A 15,402-nucleotide genomic window follows, 5' to 3' on the forward strand; every position below is an offset into this window, starting at 1 on the left:
GCCTTAGCCCATAGCCATAGTCCATAGTCATAGCCCATAGTCATAGCCCATAGTCATAGCCATAGCCCATAGCCACAGCCCATAGTCATAGCTCATAGCCATATCCCATAGTCATAGCCCATAGTCATAACCATAGCCCATAGCCATAGCCCATAGCCCATAGTCATAGCCCATAGCCATAGCCCATAGTCATAGCCCATAGTCATAGCCATTGCCCATAGCCATAGCCCATAGCCATAGCCCATAGCCTTAGCCCATAGCCCATAGTCATAGCCCATAGTCATAACCCATAGTCATAGCCATAACCCATAGTCATAGCCATAGCCCATAGCCATAGCACATAGTCATAGCCCATAGCCATAGCCCATAGTCATAGCCCATAGCCATAGCCCATAGTCATAGCCATAGCCCATAGCCATAGCCTATAGCCATAGCCCATAGCCATTGCCCATAGCCATAGCCCATAGCCATAGCCCACAGTCATAGCTCATAGCCCATAGTCATAGCCCATAGTCATAGCCCATAGTCATAGCCATTGCCCATAGCCATAGCCCATAGACTTAGCCCATAGCCATAGCCCATAGTCATAGCCCATTGTCATAGCCATAGCCCATAGCCATAGCCTATAGCCATAGCCCATAGCCGTAGCCCATAGCCATAGCCCATAGTCATAGCCCATAGCCATAGCCCATAGTCATAGCCCATAGTCATAGCTCATAGCCATAGCCCATAGTCATAGCCCATAGTCATAGCCCATAGCCATAACCCATAGTCATAGCCATAGCCCATAGCCATAGCCCATAGCCATAGCCCATAGTCATATCCCATAGGCATAGCCCATAGTCATAGCCCATAGTCATAGCCATTGCCCATAGCCATAGCCCATAGCCATAGCCCATAGCCTTAGCCCATAGCCATAGCCCATAGTCATAGCCCATAGTCATAGCCCATAGTCATAGCCCATACCCATAGCCCATAGTCATAGCCCATAGCCATAGCTCATAGCAATAGCCATAGCCCATAGTCATGGCCCATAGCCATAGCCCATAGTCATAGCCCATAGCCATAGCCCATAGCCATAGTCCATAGTCATAGCCCATAGCCCATAGTCATAGCCCATAGCCATAGCCCATAGTCATAGCCATATCCCATAGCCTATAGCCATAGCCCATAGCCATTGCCCATAGCCATAGCCCATAGCCATAGCCCACAGTCATAGCTCATAGCCCATAGTCATAGCCCATAGTCATAGCCCATAGTCATAGCTCATAGTCATAGCCCATAGTCATAGCCATAGCCCATATTCATAGCCATAGCCCATAACCATACCCCATAGCCATAGCCCATAGTCATAGCCCATAGCCATAGCCCATAGCCCATAGTTATAGCCCATAGCCATAGGCCATAGCCCATAGCCATAGACCATAGTCATAGCCCATAGTCATAGCCAATAGCCATAGCCCATAGCCATAGCCCATAGTCATAGCCCATAGCCATAGCTCATAGCAATACCCATAGCCCATAGTCATAGCCCATAGCCATAGCCCATAGTCATAGCCCATAGCCATAGCCCATAGTCATAGCCATAGCCCATAGTCATAGCCCATAGTCATAGTAATAGCCCATAGTCATAGCCCATAGTCATAGCCCATAGCCATAGCCCATAGTCATAGCTCATAGCCCATAGTCATAGCCCATAGTCATAGCTCATAGCCATAGCCCATTGCCATAGCTCATAGTCATAGCCCGTAGCCATAGCCCATAGTCATAGCCATAGCCCATAGGCATAGCCCTTAGTCATAGTAATAGCCCATAGTCATAGTCATAGGCCATAGCCCATAGTCATAGCCCATAGCCATAGCCCATAGTCATAGCCCATAGCCATAGCCCATAGTCATAGCCCATAGTCATAGTAATAGCCCATAGTCATAGCCCATAGTCATAGCCCATAGTCATAGCCCATAGCCTAAGCCCATAGTCATAGCCCATAGCCATAGCCCATAATCATAGCCCATAGTCATAGTAATAGCCCATAGTCATAGTCCATAGTCATAGCCCATAGCCATAGCCCATAGTCATAGTAATAGCCTGTAGTCATAACCCATAGTCATAGCCCATAGTGATAGCCCATAGTCATAGCCCATAGTCATTGCCCATAGCCATAGCCCATAGTCATAGTAATAGCCCGTAGTCATAGCCCATAGCCATAGCCCATAGTCATAGCCCATAGTCATAGCCCATAGTAATAGCCCATAGTCATAGCCCATAGTCATGGCCCATAGTCATAGCCCATAGTCATAGCCCATAGTCATAGTAATAGCCCATTGTCAAGTAATAGCCCATAGTCATAGCCCATAGCCATAGCCCATAGCCATAGCCCATAGTCATAGTAATAGCCCATAGTCATAGCCCATAGTCATAGTAATAGCCCATAGCCCATAGTCATAGCCCATAGTCATAGCCCATAGTCATAGCCCATAGTCACAGCCCATAGTCATAGCCCATAGCACATAGTCATAGCCCATAGTCATAGACCATAGTCATAGCCCATAGCCATTGCCCATAGTCATAGCCCATAGCCCATAGTCATAGCCCATAGCCATAGCCCATAGTCATAGCCCATAGTCATAGCTCATAGCCCATAGTCATAGCCCATAGCCCATAGTCATAGCCCATAGTCATAGCCCATAGTCATTGCCCATAGCCATAGCCCACAGCCATAGCCCATAGTCATAGCTCAGTTATAGCCCATAGTCATAGCCCATAGTCATAGCCCATAGTTATAGCCCATAGTCATAGCTCATAGCCATAGCCCATAGTCATAGCCCATAGCCATAGCCCATAGTCATAGCCCATAGCCATAGCCCATAGTCATAGCCATAGCCCATAGTCATAGCCCATAGTCATAGCCCATAGCCAATGCCCATAGTCATAGCCCATAGCCATAGCCCATAGTCATAGCCCATAGTCATAGCTCATAGCCATAGCCCATAGTCATAGGCCATAACCATAGTCATAGCCCATAGTCATAGTCATAGCCCATGGTCATAGCCCATAGTCATAGCCCATCGTCATAGCCCATAGTCATAGTCATACCCCATAGCCATAGCCCATAGTCATAGCCATAGCCCATAGCCATAGCCATAGCCCTAGTCATAGCCCATAGTCATAGCCCATAGCCATAGCCCATAGCCATAGCCCATAGTCATAGCCCATAGCCATAGCCCAATGTCATAGCCCATAGTCATAGCCCATAGTCATAGCTCATAGCCCATAGTCATAGCCCATAGTCATAGCCCATAGTCATAGCCCATAGTCATAGCCCATAGTCAAAGCCCATAGTCATTGCCCATAGCCATAGCCCACAGCCATAGCCCATAGTCATAGCTCAGTTATAGCCCATAGTCATAGCCCATAGTCATAGCCCATAGTTATAGCCCATAGTCATAGCTCATAGCCATAGCCCATAGTCATAGCCCATAGCAATAGCCCATAGCCCATAGTCATAGCCCATAGTCATAGCCCATAGCCATAGCCCATAGTCATAGCTCATAGCCATAGCCCATAGTCATAGGCCATAACCATAGTCATAGCCCATAGTCATAGCCCATAGTCATAGTCATAGCCCATGGTCATAGCCCATAGTCATAGCCCATAGTCATAGCTCATATCCATAGCCCATAGTCATAGCCCATAGTCAAAGCCCATAGTCATAGCTCATAGCCATAGCCCATAGTCATAGCCCATAGCCATAGCCCATAGTCATAGTCATAGCCCATAGCCATAGTCATAGCCCATAGTCATAGTCATAGCCCATAGCCATAGCCCATAGCCATAGCCCATAGCCATAGCCCATAGCCATAGCCCATAGTCATAGCCCATAGCCATAGCTCATAGCAATAGCCATAGCCCATAGTCATAGCCCATAGCCATAGCCCATAGTCATAGCCCATAGCCATAGCCCATAGTCATAGCCCATAGCCATAGCCCATAGTCATAGCCCATAGTCATAGCCCATAGTCATAGCCCATAGTCATAGCCATAGCCCATAGCCATAGCCCATAGCCATAGCCCATAGCCATAGCCCATAGTCATAGCTCATAGCCATAGCCCATAGTCATAGCCCATAGTCATAGCTCATAGCCATAGCCCATAGTCATAGCCCATAGTCATAGCCCATAGCCATAGCCCATAGTCATAGCCATAGCCCATAGCCATAGCCCATAGCCCATAGTCATAGCCCATAGTCATAGCCCATAGTCATAGCCATAAGCCATAGCCCATAGCCTTAGCCCATAGCCATAGCCCATAGTCATATCCCATAGTCTTAGCCCATAGTCATAGCCCATAGTCATAGCCCATAGCCATAGCTCATAGCTCATAGCCATAGCCCATAGTCATAGCCCATAGCCATAGCCCATAGTCATGGCCCATAGCCATAGCCCATAGTCATAGCCCATAGCCATAGCCCATAGTCATAGCCCATAGCCATAGCCCATAGTCATAGCCCATAGCCATATCCCATAGTCATAGCCATAGCCCATAGTCATAGCTCATAGCCATAGCCCATAGTCATAGCCCATAGCCATAGCCCATAGTCATGGCCCATAGCCATAGCCCATAGTCATAGCCCATAGCCATAGCCCATAGTCATAGCCCATAGCCATAGCCCATAGTCATAGCCATAGCCCATAGTCATAGCCATAGCCCATAGCCATAGCCTATAGCCATAGCCCATAGCCATTGCCCATAGCTACAGCCGATAGCCATAGCCCACAGTCATAGCTCATAGCCCATAGTCATAGCCCATAGTCATAGCCCATAGTCAAAGCTCATAGCCATAGCCCATAGTCATAGCTCATAGCCATAGCCCATAGTCATAGCCCATAGCCATAGCCCATAGTCATAGCCCATAGCCATAGCCCATAGTCATAGCCATAGCCCATAGTCATAGCCCATAGCCATAGCCCATAGTCATAGCCCATAGACATAGCCCATAGTCATAGCCCATAGTCATAGCTCATAGCCATAGCCCATAGTCATAGGCCATAACCATAGTCATAGCCCATAGTCATAGCCCATAGTCATAGTCATAGCCCATGGTCATAGCCCATAGTCATAGCCCATAGTCATAGCCATAGCCCATAGCCATAGCCCTAGTCATAGCCCATAGTCATAGCCCATAGCCATAGCCCATAGCCATAGCCCATAGTCATAGCCCATAGCCATAGCCCATAGTCATAGCCCATAGTCATAGCCCATAGTCATAGCTCATAGCCCATAGTCATAGCCCATAGTCATAGCCCATAGTCATAGCCCATAGTCATAGCCCATAGTCAAAGCCCATAGTCATTGCCCATAGCCATAGCCCACAGCCATAGCCCATAGTCATAGCTCAGTTATAGCCCATAGTCATAGCCCATAGTCATAGCCCATACTTATAGCCCATAGTCATAGCTCATAGCCATAGCCCATAGTCCATAGCAATAGCCCATAGCCCATAGTCATAGCCCATAGCCCATAGTCATAGCCCATAGCCATAGCCCATAGTCATAGATCATAGCCATAGCCCATAGTCATAGGCCATAACCATAGTCATAGCCCATAGTCATAGCCCATAGTCATAGTCATAGCCCATGGTCATAGCCCATAGTCACAGCCCATAGTCATAGCTCATTTCCATAGCCCATAGTCATAGCCCATAGTCATAGCCCATAGTCATAGCTCAGCCATAGCCCATAGTCATAGCCCATAGCCATAGCCCATAGTCATAGCCCATAGCCATAGTCATAGCCCATAGTCATAGTCATAGCCCATAGCCATAGCCCATAGTCATAGCCATAGCCCATAGCCATAGCCCATAGCCATAGCCCATAGTCATAGCCCATAGCCATAGCTCATAGCAATAGCCATAGCCCATAGTCATAGCCCATAGTCATAGCCCATAGTCATAGCCCATAGCCATAGCCCATAGTCATAGCCCATAGCCATAGCCCATAGTCATAGCCCATAGTCATAGCCCATAGTCATAGCCATAGCCCATAGCCATAGCCCATAGCCATAGCTCATAGCAATAGCCCATAGTCATGGCCCATAGCCATAGCCCATAGTCATAGCCCATAGCCATAGCCCATAGTCATAGCCCATAGCCATAGCCCATAGTCATAGCCCATAACCATAGCCCATAGTCATAGCCATAGCCCATAGCCATAGCCTATAGCCATAGCCCATAGCCATTGCCCATAGCTATAGCCGATAGCCATAGCCCACAGTCATAGCTCATAGCCCATAGTCATAGCCCATAGTCATAGCCCATAGTCAAAGCTCATAGCCATAGCCCATAGTCATAGCTCATAGCCATAGCCCATAGTCATAGCCCATAGCCATAGCCCATAGTCATAGCCCATAGCCATAGCCCATAGTCATAGCCATAGCCCATAGTCATAGCCCATAGCCATAGCCCATAGTCATAGCCCATAGCCATAGCCCATAGTCATAGCCCATAGCCCATAGTCATAGCTCATAGCCATAGCCCATAGTCATAGGCCATAACCATAGTCATAGCCCATAGTCATAGCCCATAGTCATAGTCATAGCCCATGGTCATAGCCCATAGTCATAGCCCATAGTCATAGCCCATAGTCATAGTCATACCCCATAGCCATAGCCCATAGTCATAGCCATAGCCCATAGCCATAGCCCTAGTCATAGCCCATAGTCATAGCCCATAGCCATAGCCCATAGCCATAGCCCATAGTCATAGCCCATAGCCATAGCCCATAGTCATAGCCCATGGTCATAGCCCATAGTCATAGCTCATAGCCCATAGTCATAGCCCATAGTCATAGCCCATAGTCATAGCCCATAGTCAAAGCCCATAGTCATTGCCCATAGCCATAGCCCACAGCCATAGCCCATAGTCATAGCTCAGTTATAGCCCATAGTCATAGCCCATAGTCATAGCCCATAGTTATAGCCCATAGTCATAGCTCATAGCCATAGCCCATAGTCCATAGCAATAGCCCATAGTCATAGCCCATAGCCCATAGTCATAGCCCATAGCCATAGCCCATAGTCATAGATCATAGCCATAGCCCATAGTCATAGGCCATAACCATAGTCATAGCCCATAGTCATAGCCCATAGTCATAGTCATAGCCCATGGTCATAGCCCATAGTCACAGCCCATAGTCATAGCTCATTTCCATAGCCCATAGTCATAGCCCATAGTCATAGCTCATAGTCATAGCTCAGCCATAGCCCATAGTCATAGCCCATAGCCATAGCCCATAGTCATAGCCCATAGCCATAGTCATAGCCCATAGTCATAGTCATAGCCCATAGCCATAGCCCATAGTCATAGCCATAGCCCATAGCCATAGCCCATAGCCCATAGTCATAGCCCATAGCCATAGCTCATAGCAATAGCCATAGCCCATAGTCATAGCCCATAGTCATAGCCCATAGTCATAGCCCATAGCCATAGCCCATAGTCATAGCCCATAGCCATAGCCCATAGTCATAGCCCATAGTCATAGCCCATAGTCATAGCCATAGCCCATAGCCATAGCCTATAGCCATAGCCCATAGCCATAGCCCATAGCCATAGCCCATAGTCATAGCTCATAGCCATAGCCCATAGTCATAGCCCATAGCCATAGCCCATAGTCATAGCCCATAGTCATAGCCCATAGCCATAGCCCATAGTCATAGCCATAGCCATAGCCCATAGCCATAGCCCATAGTCATAGCCCATAGTCATAGCCCATAGTCATAGCCATAAGCCATAGCCCATAGCCCATAGCCTTAGCCCATAGCCATAGCCCATAGTCATATCCCATAGTCATAGCCCATAGTCATAGCCCATAGTCATAGCCCATAGCCATAGCTCATAGCAATAGCCCATAGTCCTGGCCCATAGCCATAGCCCATAGTCATAGCCCATAGCCATAGCCCATAGTCATAGCCATAGCCCATAGTCATAGCCCATAGCCATAGCCCATAGTCATAGCCCATAGTCATAGCCCATAGTCATAGCCCATAGCCATAGCCCATAGCCCATAGCCATAGCCCATAGTCATAGCCCATAGCCATAGCTCATAGCAATAGCCATAGCCCATAGTCATAGCCCATAGTCATAGCCCATAGCCATAGCCCATAGTCATAGCCCATAGCCATAGCCCATAGTCATAGCCATAGCCCATAGCCATAGCCCATAGCCATAGCCCATAGTCATAGCCCATAGCCATAGCCCATAGTCATAGCCCATAGTCATAGCCATTGCCCATCGCCATAGCCCATAGCCATAGCCCATAGCCTTAGGCCATAGCCAAAGTCCATAGTCATAGCCCATAGTCATAGCCCATAGTCATAGTCATAGCCATAGCCCATAGCCATAGCCCATAGTCATAGCTCATAGCCATAGCCCATAGTCATAGCCCATAGTCATAGCCCATAGCCCATAGCCATTGCCCATAGCCATAGCCCATAGCCATAGCCCATAGCCTTAGCCGATAGCCATAGTCCATAGTCATAGCCCATAGTCATAGCCCATAGTCATAGCCATAGCCATAGCCCATAGTCATAGCTCATAGCCATAGCCCATAGTCATAGCCCATAGTCATAACCATAGCCCATAGCCATAGCCCATAGTCATAGCCCATAGCCATAGCCCATAGTCATAGCCCATAGTCATAGCCATTGCCCATAGCCATAGCCCATAGCCATAGCCCATAGCCTTAGCCCATAGCCCATAGTCATAGCCCATAGCCATAACCCATAGTCATAGCCATAACCCATAGTCATAGCCATAGCCCATAGTCATAGCCCATAGCCCATAGTCATAGCCCATAGCCCATAGTCATAGCCATAGCCCATAGCCTATAGCCATAGCCCATAGCCATTGCCCATAGCCATAGCCCATAGCCATAGCCCACAGTCATAGCTCATAGCCCATAGTCATAGCCCATAGTCATAGCCATTGCCCATAGCCATAGCCCATAGCCATAGCCTTAGCCCATAGCCATAGCCCATAGTCATAGCCCATTGTCATAGCCATAGCCCATAGCCATAGCCTATAGCCATAGCCCATAGCCGTAGCCCATAGCCATAGCCCATAGTCATAGCTCATAGCCATAGCCCATAGTCATAGCCTATAGCCATAGCCCATAGCCATAGCCTATAGCCATAGCCCATAGCCATAGCCCATAGCCCATAGTCATAGCTCATAGCCATAGCCCATAGTCATAGCCCATAGCTCATAGCCATAGCCCATAGTCATAGCCCATAGTCATAGCCCATAGCCATAGCCCATAGTCATAGCCATAGCCCATAGCCATATCCCATAGCCATAGCCCATAGTCATAGCCCATAGCCCATAGTCATAGCCCATAGTCATAGCCATTGCCCATAGCCATAGCCCATAGCCATAGCCCATAGCCTTAGGCCATAGCCAACGTCCATAGTCATAGCCCATAGTCATAGCCCATAGTCATAGCCATAGCCCATAGCCATATCCCATAGTCATAGCTCATAGCCATAGCCCATAGTAATAGCCCATAGTCATAGCCCATAGCCCATAGCCATTGCCCATAGCCATAGCCCATAGCCATAGCCCATAGCCTTAGCCCATAGCCATAGTCCATAGTCATAGCCCATAGTCATAGCCCATAGTCATAGCCATAGCCCATAGCCATAGCCCATAGTCATAGCTCATAGCGATAGCCCATAGTCATAGCCCATAGTCATAACCATAGCCCATAGCCATAGCCCATAGTCATAGCCCATAGCCATAGCCCATAGTCATAGCCCATAGTCATAGCCATTGCCCATAGCCATAGCCCATAGCCATAGACCATAGCCTTAGCCCATAGTCCATAGTCATAGCCCATAGCCATAACCCATAGTCATAGCCATAACCCATAGTCATAGCCATAGCCCATAGCCATAGCCCATAGTCATAGCCCATAGCCATAGCCCATAGTCATAGCCATAGCCCATAGCCTATAGCCATAGCCCATAGCCATTGCCCATAGCCATAGCCCATAGCCATAGCCCACAGTCATAGCTCATAGCCCATAGTCATAGCCCATAGTCATAGCCCATAGTCATAGCCATTGCCCATAGCCATAGCCCATAGCCTTAGCCCATAGCCATAGCCCATAGTCATAGCCCATTGTCATAGCCATAGCCCATAGCCATAGCCTATAGCCATAGCCCATAGCCGTAGCCCATAGCCATAGCCCATAGTCATAGCTCATAGCCATAGCCCATAGTCATAGCCCATAGTCATAGCTCATAGCCATAGCCCATAGTCATAGCCCATAGTCATAGCCCATAGCCATAACCCATAGTCATAGCCATAGCCCATAGCCCATAGCCATAGCCCATAGTCATATCCCATAGGCATAGCCCATAGTCATAGCCCATAGTCATAGCCATTGCCCATAGCCATAGCCCATAGCCATAGCCCATAGCCTTAGCCCATAGCCATAGCCCATAGTCATAGCCCATAGTCATAGCCCATAGTCATAGCCCATAGTCATAGCCCATAGCCATAGCTCATAGCAATAGCCATAGCCCATAGTCATGGCCCATAGCCATAGCCCATAGTCATAGCCCATAGCCATAGCCCATAGCCATAGTCCATAGTCATAGCCCATAGCCCATAGTCATAGCCCATAGCCATAGCCCATAGTCATAGCCATAGCCCATAGCCTATAGCCATAGCCCATAGCCATTGCCCATAGCCATAGCCCATAGCCATAGCCCACAGTCATAGCTCATAGCCCATAGTCATAGCCCATAGTCATAGCCCATAGTCATAGCTCATAGTCATAGCCCATAGTCATAGCCATAGCCCATAGTCATAGCCATAGCCCATAGCCATACCCCATAGCCATAGCCCATAGTCATAGCCCATAGCCATAGCCCATAGCCCATAGTTATAGCCCATAACCAAAGCCCATAGCCATAGCCCATAGTCATAGCCCATAGCCATAGCCCATAGTCATAGCCCATAGTCATAGCCATTGCCCATAGCCATAGCCCATAGCCATAGCCCATAGCCTTAGCCCATAGCCCATAGTCATAGCCCATAGCCATAACCCATAGTCATAGCCATAACCCATAGTCATAGCCATAGCCCATAGCCCATAGTCATAGCCCATAGCCATAGCCCATAGTCATAGCCCATAGCCCATAGTCATAGCCATAGCCCATAGCCTATAGCCATAGCCCATAGCCATTGCCCATAGCCATAGCCCATAGCCATAGCCCACAGTCATAGCTCATAGCCCATAGTCATAGCCCATAGTCATAGCCATTGCCCATAGCCATAGCCCATAGCCATAGCCTTAGCCCATAGCCATAGCCCATAGTCATAGCCCATTGTCATAGCCATAGCCCATAGCCATAGCCTATAGCCATAGCCCATAGCCGTAGACCATAGCCATAGCCCATAGTCATAGCTCATAGCCATAGCCCATAGTCATAGCCTATAGCCATAGCCCATAGCCATAGCCTATAGCCATAGCCCATAGCCATAGCCCATAGTCATAGCTCATAGCCCATAGTCATAGCCCATAGCTCATAGCCATAGCCCATAGTCATAGCCCATAGTCATAGCCCATAGCCATAGCCCATAGTCATAGCCATAGCCCATAGCCATATCCCATAGCCATAGCCCATAGTCATCGCCCATAGTCATAGCCCATAGTCATAGCCATTGCCCATAGCCATAGCCCATAGCCATAGCCCATAGCCTTAGGCCATAGCCAAAGTCCATAGTCATAGCCCATAGTCATAGCCCATAGTCATAGCCATAGCCCATAGCCATATCCCATAGTCATAGCTCATAGCCATAGCCCATAGTAATAGCCCATAGTCATAGCCCATAGCCCATAGCCATTGCCCATAGCCATAGCCCATAGCCATAGCCCATAGCCTTAGCCCATAGCCATAGTCCATAGTCATAGCCCATAGTCATAGCCCATAGTCATAGCCATAGCCCATAGCCATAGCCCATAGTCATAGCTCATAGCGATAGCCCATAGTCATAGCCCATAGTCATAACCATAGCCCATAGCCATAGCCCATAGTCATAGCCCATAGCCATAGCCCATAGTCATAGCCCATAGTCATAGCCATTGCCCATAGCCATAGCCCATAGCCATAGACCATAGCCTTAGCCCATAGTCCATAGTCATAGCCCATAGCCATAACCCATAGTCATAGCCATAACCCATAGTCATAGCCATAGCCCATAGCCATAGCCCATAGTCATAGCCCATAGCCATAGCCCATAGTCATAGCCATAGCCCATAGCCATAGCCTATAGCCATAGCCCATAGCCATTGCCCATAGCCATAGCCCATAGCCATAGCCCACAGTCATAGCTCATAGCCCATAGTCATAGCCCATAGTCATAGCCCATAGTCATAGCCATTGCCCATAGCCATAGCCCATAGCCTTAGCCCATAGCCATAGCCCATAGTCATAGCCCATTGTCATAGCCATAGCCCATAGCCATAGCCTATAGCCATAGCCCATAGCCGTAGCCCATAGCCATAGCCCATAGTCATAGCTCATAGCCATAGCCCATAGTCATAGCCCATAGTCATAGCTCATAGCCATAGCCCATAGTCATAGCCCATAGTCATAGCCCATAGCCATAACCCATAGTCATAGCCATAGCCCATAGCCCATAGCCATAGCCCATAGTCATATCCCATAGGCATAGCCCATAGTCATAGCCCATAGTCATAGCCATTGCCCATAGCCATAGCCCATAGCCATAGCCCATAGCCTTAGCCCATAGCCATAGCCCATAGTCATAGCCCATAGTCATAGCCCATAGTCATAGCCCATAGTCATAGCCCATAGCCATAGCTCATAGCAATAGCCATAGCCCATAGTCATGGCCCATAGCCATAGCCCATAGTCATAGCCCATAGCCATAGCCCATAGCCATAGTCCATAGTCATAGCCCATAGTCATAGCCCATAGCCATAGCCCATAGTCATAGCCATAGCCCATAGCCTATAGCCATAGCCCATAGCCATTGCCCATAGCCATAGCCCATAGCCATAGCCCACAGTCATAGCTCATAGCCCATAGTCATAGCCCATAGTCATAGCCCATAGTCATAGCTCATAGTCATAGCCCATAGTCATAGCCATAGCCCATAGTCATAGCCATAGCCCATAGCCATACCCCATAGCCATAGCCCATAGTCATAGCCCATAGCCATAGCCCATAGCCCATAGTTATAGCCCATAGCCATAGCCCATAGCCATAGCCCATAGCCATAGCCCATAGCCATAGACCATAGTCATAGCCCATAGTCATAGCCAATAGCCATAGCCCATATCCATAGCCCATAGTCATAGCCCATAGCCATAGCTCATAGCAATAGCCATAGCCCATAGTCATAGCCCATAGCCATAGCCCATAGTCATAGCCCATAGCCATAGCCCATAGTCATAGCCATAGCCCATAGTCATAGCCCATAGTCATAGTAATAGCCCATAGTCATAGCCCATAGTCATAGCCCATAGCCATAGCCCATAGTCATAGCTCATAGCCCATAGTCATAGCCCATAGTCATAGCTCATAGCCATAGCCCATAGCCATAGCTCATAGTCATAGCCCGTAGCCATAGCCCATAGTCATAGCCATAGCCCATAGGCATAGCCCTTAGTCATAGTAATAGCCCATAGTCATAGTCATAGGCCATAGCCCATAGTCATAGCCCATAGCCATAGCCCATAGTCATAGCCCATAGCCATAGCCCATAGTCATAGCCCATCGCCATAGCCCATAGTCATAGCCCATAGTCATAGTAATAGCCCATAGTCATAGCCCATAGTCATAGCCCATAGTCATAGCCCATAGCCTAAGCCCATAGTCATAGCCCATAGCCATAGCCCATAGTCATAGCCCATAGTCATAGTAATAGCCCATAGTCATAGTCCATAGTCATAGCCCATAGCCATAGCCCATAGTCATAGTAATAGCCTGTAGTCATAACCCATAGTCATAGCCCATAGTGATAGCCCATAGTCATAGCCCATAGTCATTGCCCATAGCCATAGCCCATAGTCATAGTAATAGCCCGTAGTCATAGCCCATAGCCATAGCCCATAGTCATAGCCCATAGTCATAGCCCATAGTAATAGCCCATAGTCATAGCCCATAGTCATGGCCCATAGTCATAGCCCATAGTCATAGCCCATAGTCATAGTAATAGCCCATAGTCAAGTAATAGCCCATAGTCATAGCCCATAGCCATAGCCCATAGCCATAGCCCATAGTCATAGTAATAGCCCATAGTCATAGCCCATAGTCATAGTAATAGCCCATAGCCCATAGTCATAGCCCATAGTCATAGCCCATAGTCATAGCCCATAGTCACAGCCCATAGTCATAGCCCATAGCACATAGTCATAGCCCATAGCACATAGTCATAGCCCATAGTCATAGCCCATAGTCATTGCCCATAGTCATAGCCCATAGCCCATAGTCATAGCCCATAGCCATAGCCCATAGTCATAGCCCATAGTCATAGCTCATAGCCCATAGTCATAGCCCATAGCCCATAGTCATAGCCCATAGTCATTGCCCATAGCCATAGCCCACAGCCATAGCCCATAGTCATAGCTCAGTTATAGCCCATAGTCATAGCCCATAGTCATAGCCCATAGTTATAGCCCATAGTCGTAGCTCATAGCCATAGCCCATAGTCATAGCCCATAGCCATAGCCCATAGTCATAGCCCATAGCCATAGCCCATAGTCATAGCCATAGCCCATAGTCATAGCCCATAGTCATAGCCCATAGCCATAGCCCATAGTCATAGCCCATAGCCATAGCCCATAGTCATAGCCCATAGCCCATAGTCATAGCTCATAGCCATAGCCCATAGTCATAGGCCATAACCATAGTCATAGCCCATAGTCATAGCCCATAGTCATAGTCATAGCCCATGGTCATAGCCCATAGTCATAGCCCATCGTCATAGCCCATAGTCATAGTCATACCCCATAGCCATAGCCCATAGTCATAGCCATAGCCCATAGCCATAGCCCTAGTCATAGCCCATAGTCATAGCCCATAGCCATAGCCCATAGTCATAGCCCATAGTCATAGCCCATAGCCATAGCCCATAGTCATAGCCCATAGTCATAGCCCATAGTCATAGCTCATAGCCCATAGTCATAGCCCATAGTCATAGCCCATAGTCATAGCCCATAGTCAAAGCCCATAGTCATTGCCCATAGCCATAGCCCACAGCCATAGCCCATAGTCATAGCTCAGTTATAGCCCATAGTCATAGCCCATAGTCATAGCTCATAGTTATAGCCCATAGTCATAGCTCATAGCCATAGCCCATAGTCATAGCCC

General features: G+C 48.2%; 1 protein-coding gene across 1 annotated transcript in view; it reads left to right on the forward strand.

The window, feature by feature from the left end:
* The window catches only part of LOC116937241 (uncharacterized), a gene marked incomplete at its 3' end in the record, with an annotated part of 141,891 nt that overhangs the window by 74,014 nt on the left and 52,475 nt on the right, over positions 1-15,402 (forward strand). The window lies entirely within an intron of this gene.

The sequence above is a fragment of the Petromyzon marinus genome (assembly GCF_048934315.1).
Source record: "Petromyzon marinus isolate PM22_M1 ecotype Great Lakes invasive population chromosome 77 unlocalized genomic scaffold, UKy_Petmar_22M1.pri1.0 chr77_unloc.4, whole genome shotgun sequence".
Lineage (NCBI taxonomy): Eukaryota > Metazoa > Chordata > Hyperoartia > Petromyzontiformes > Petromyzontidae > Petromyzon > Petromyzon marinus.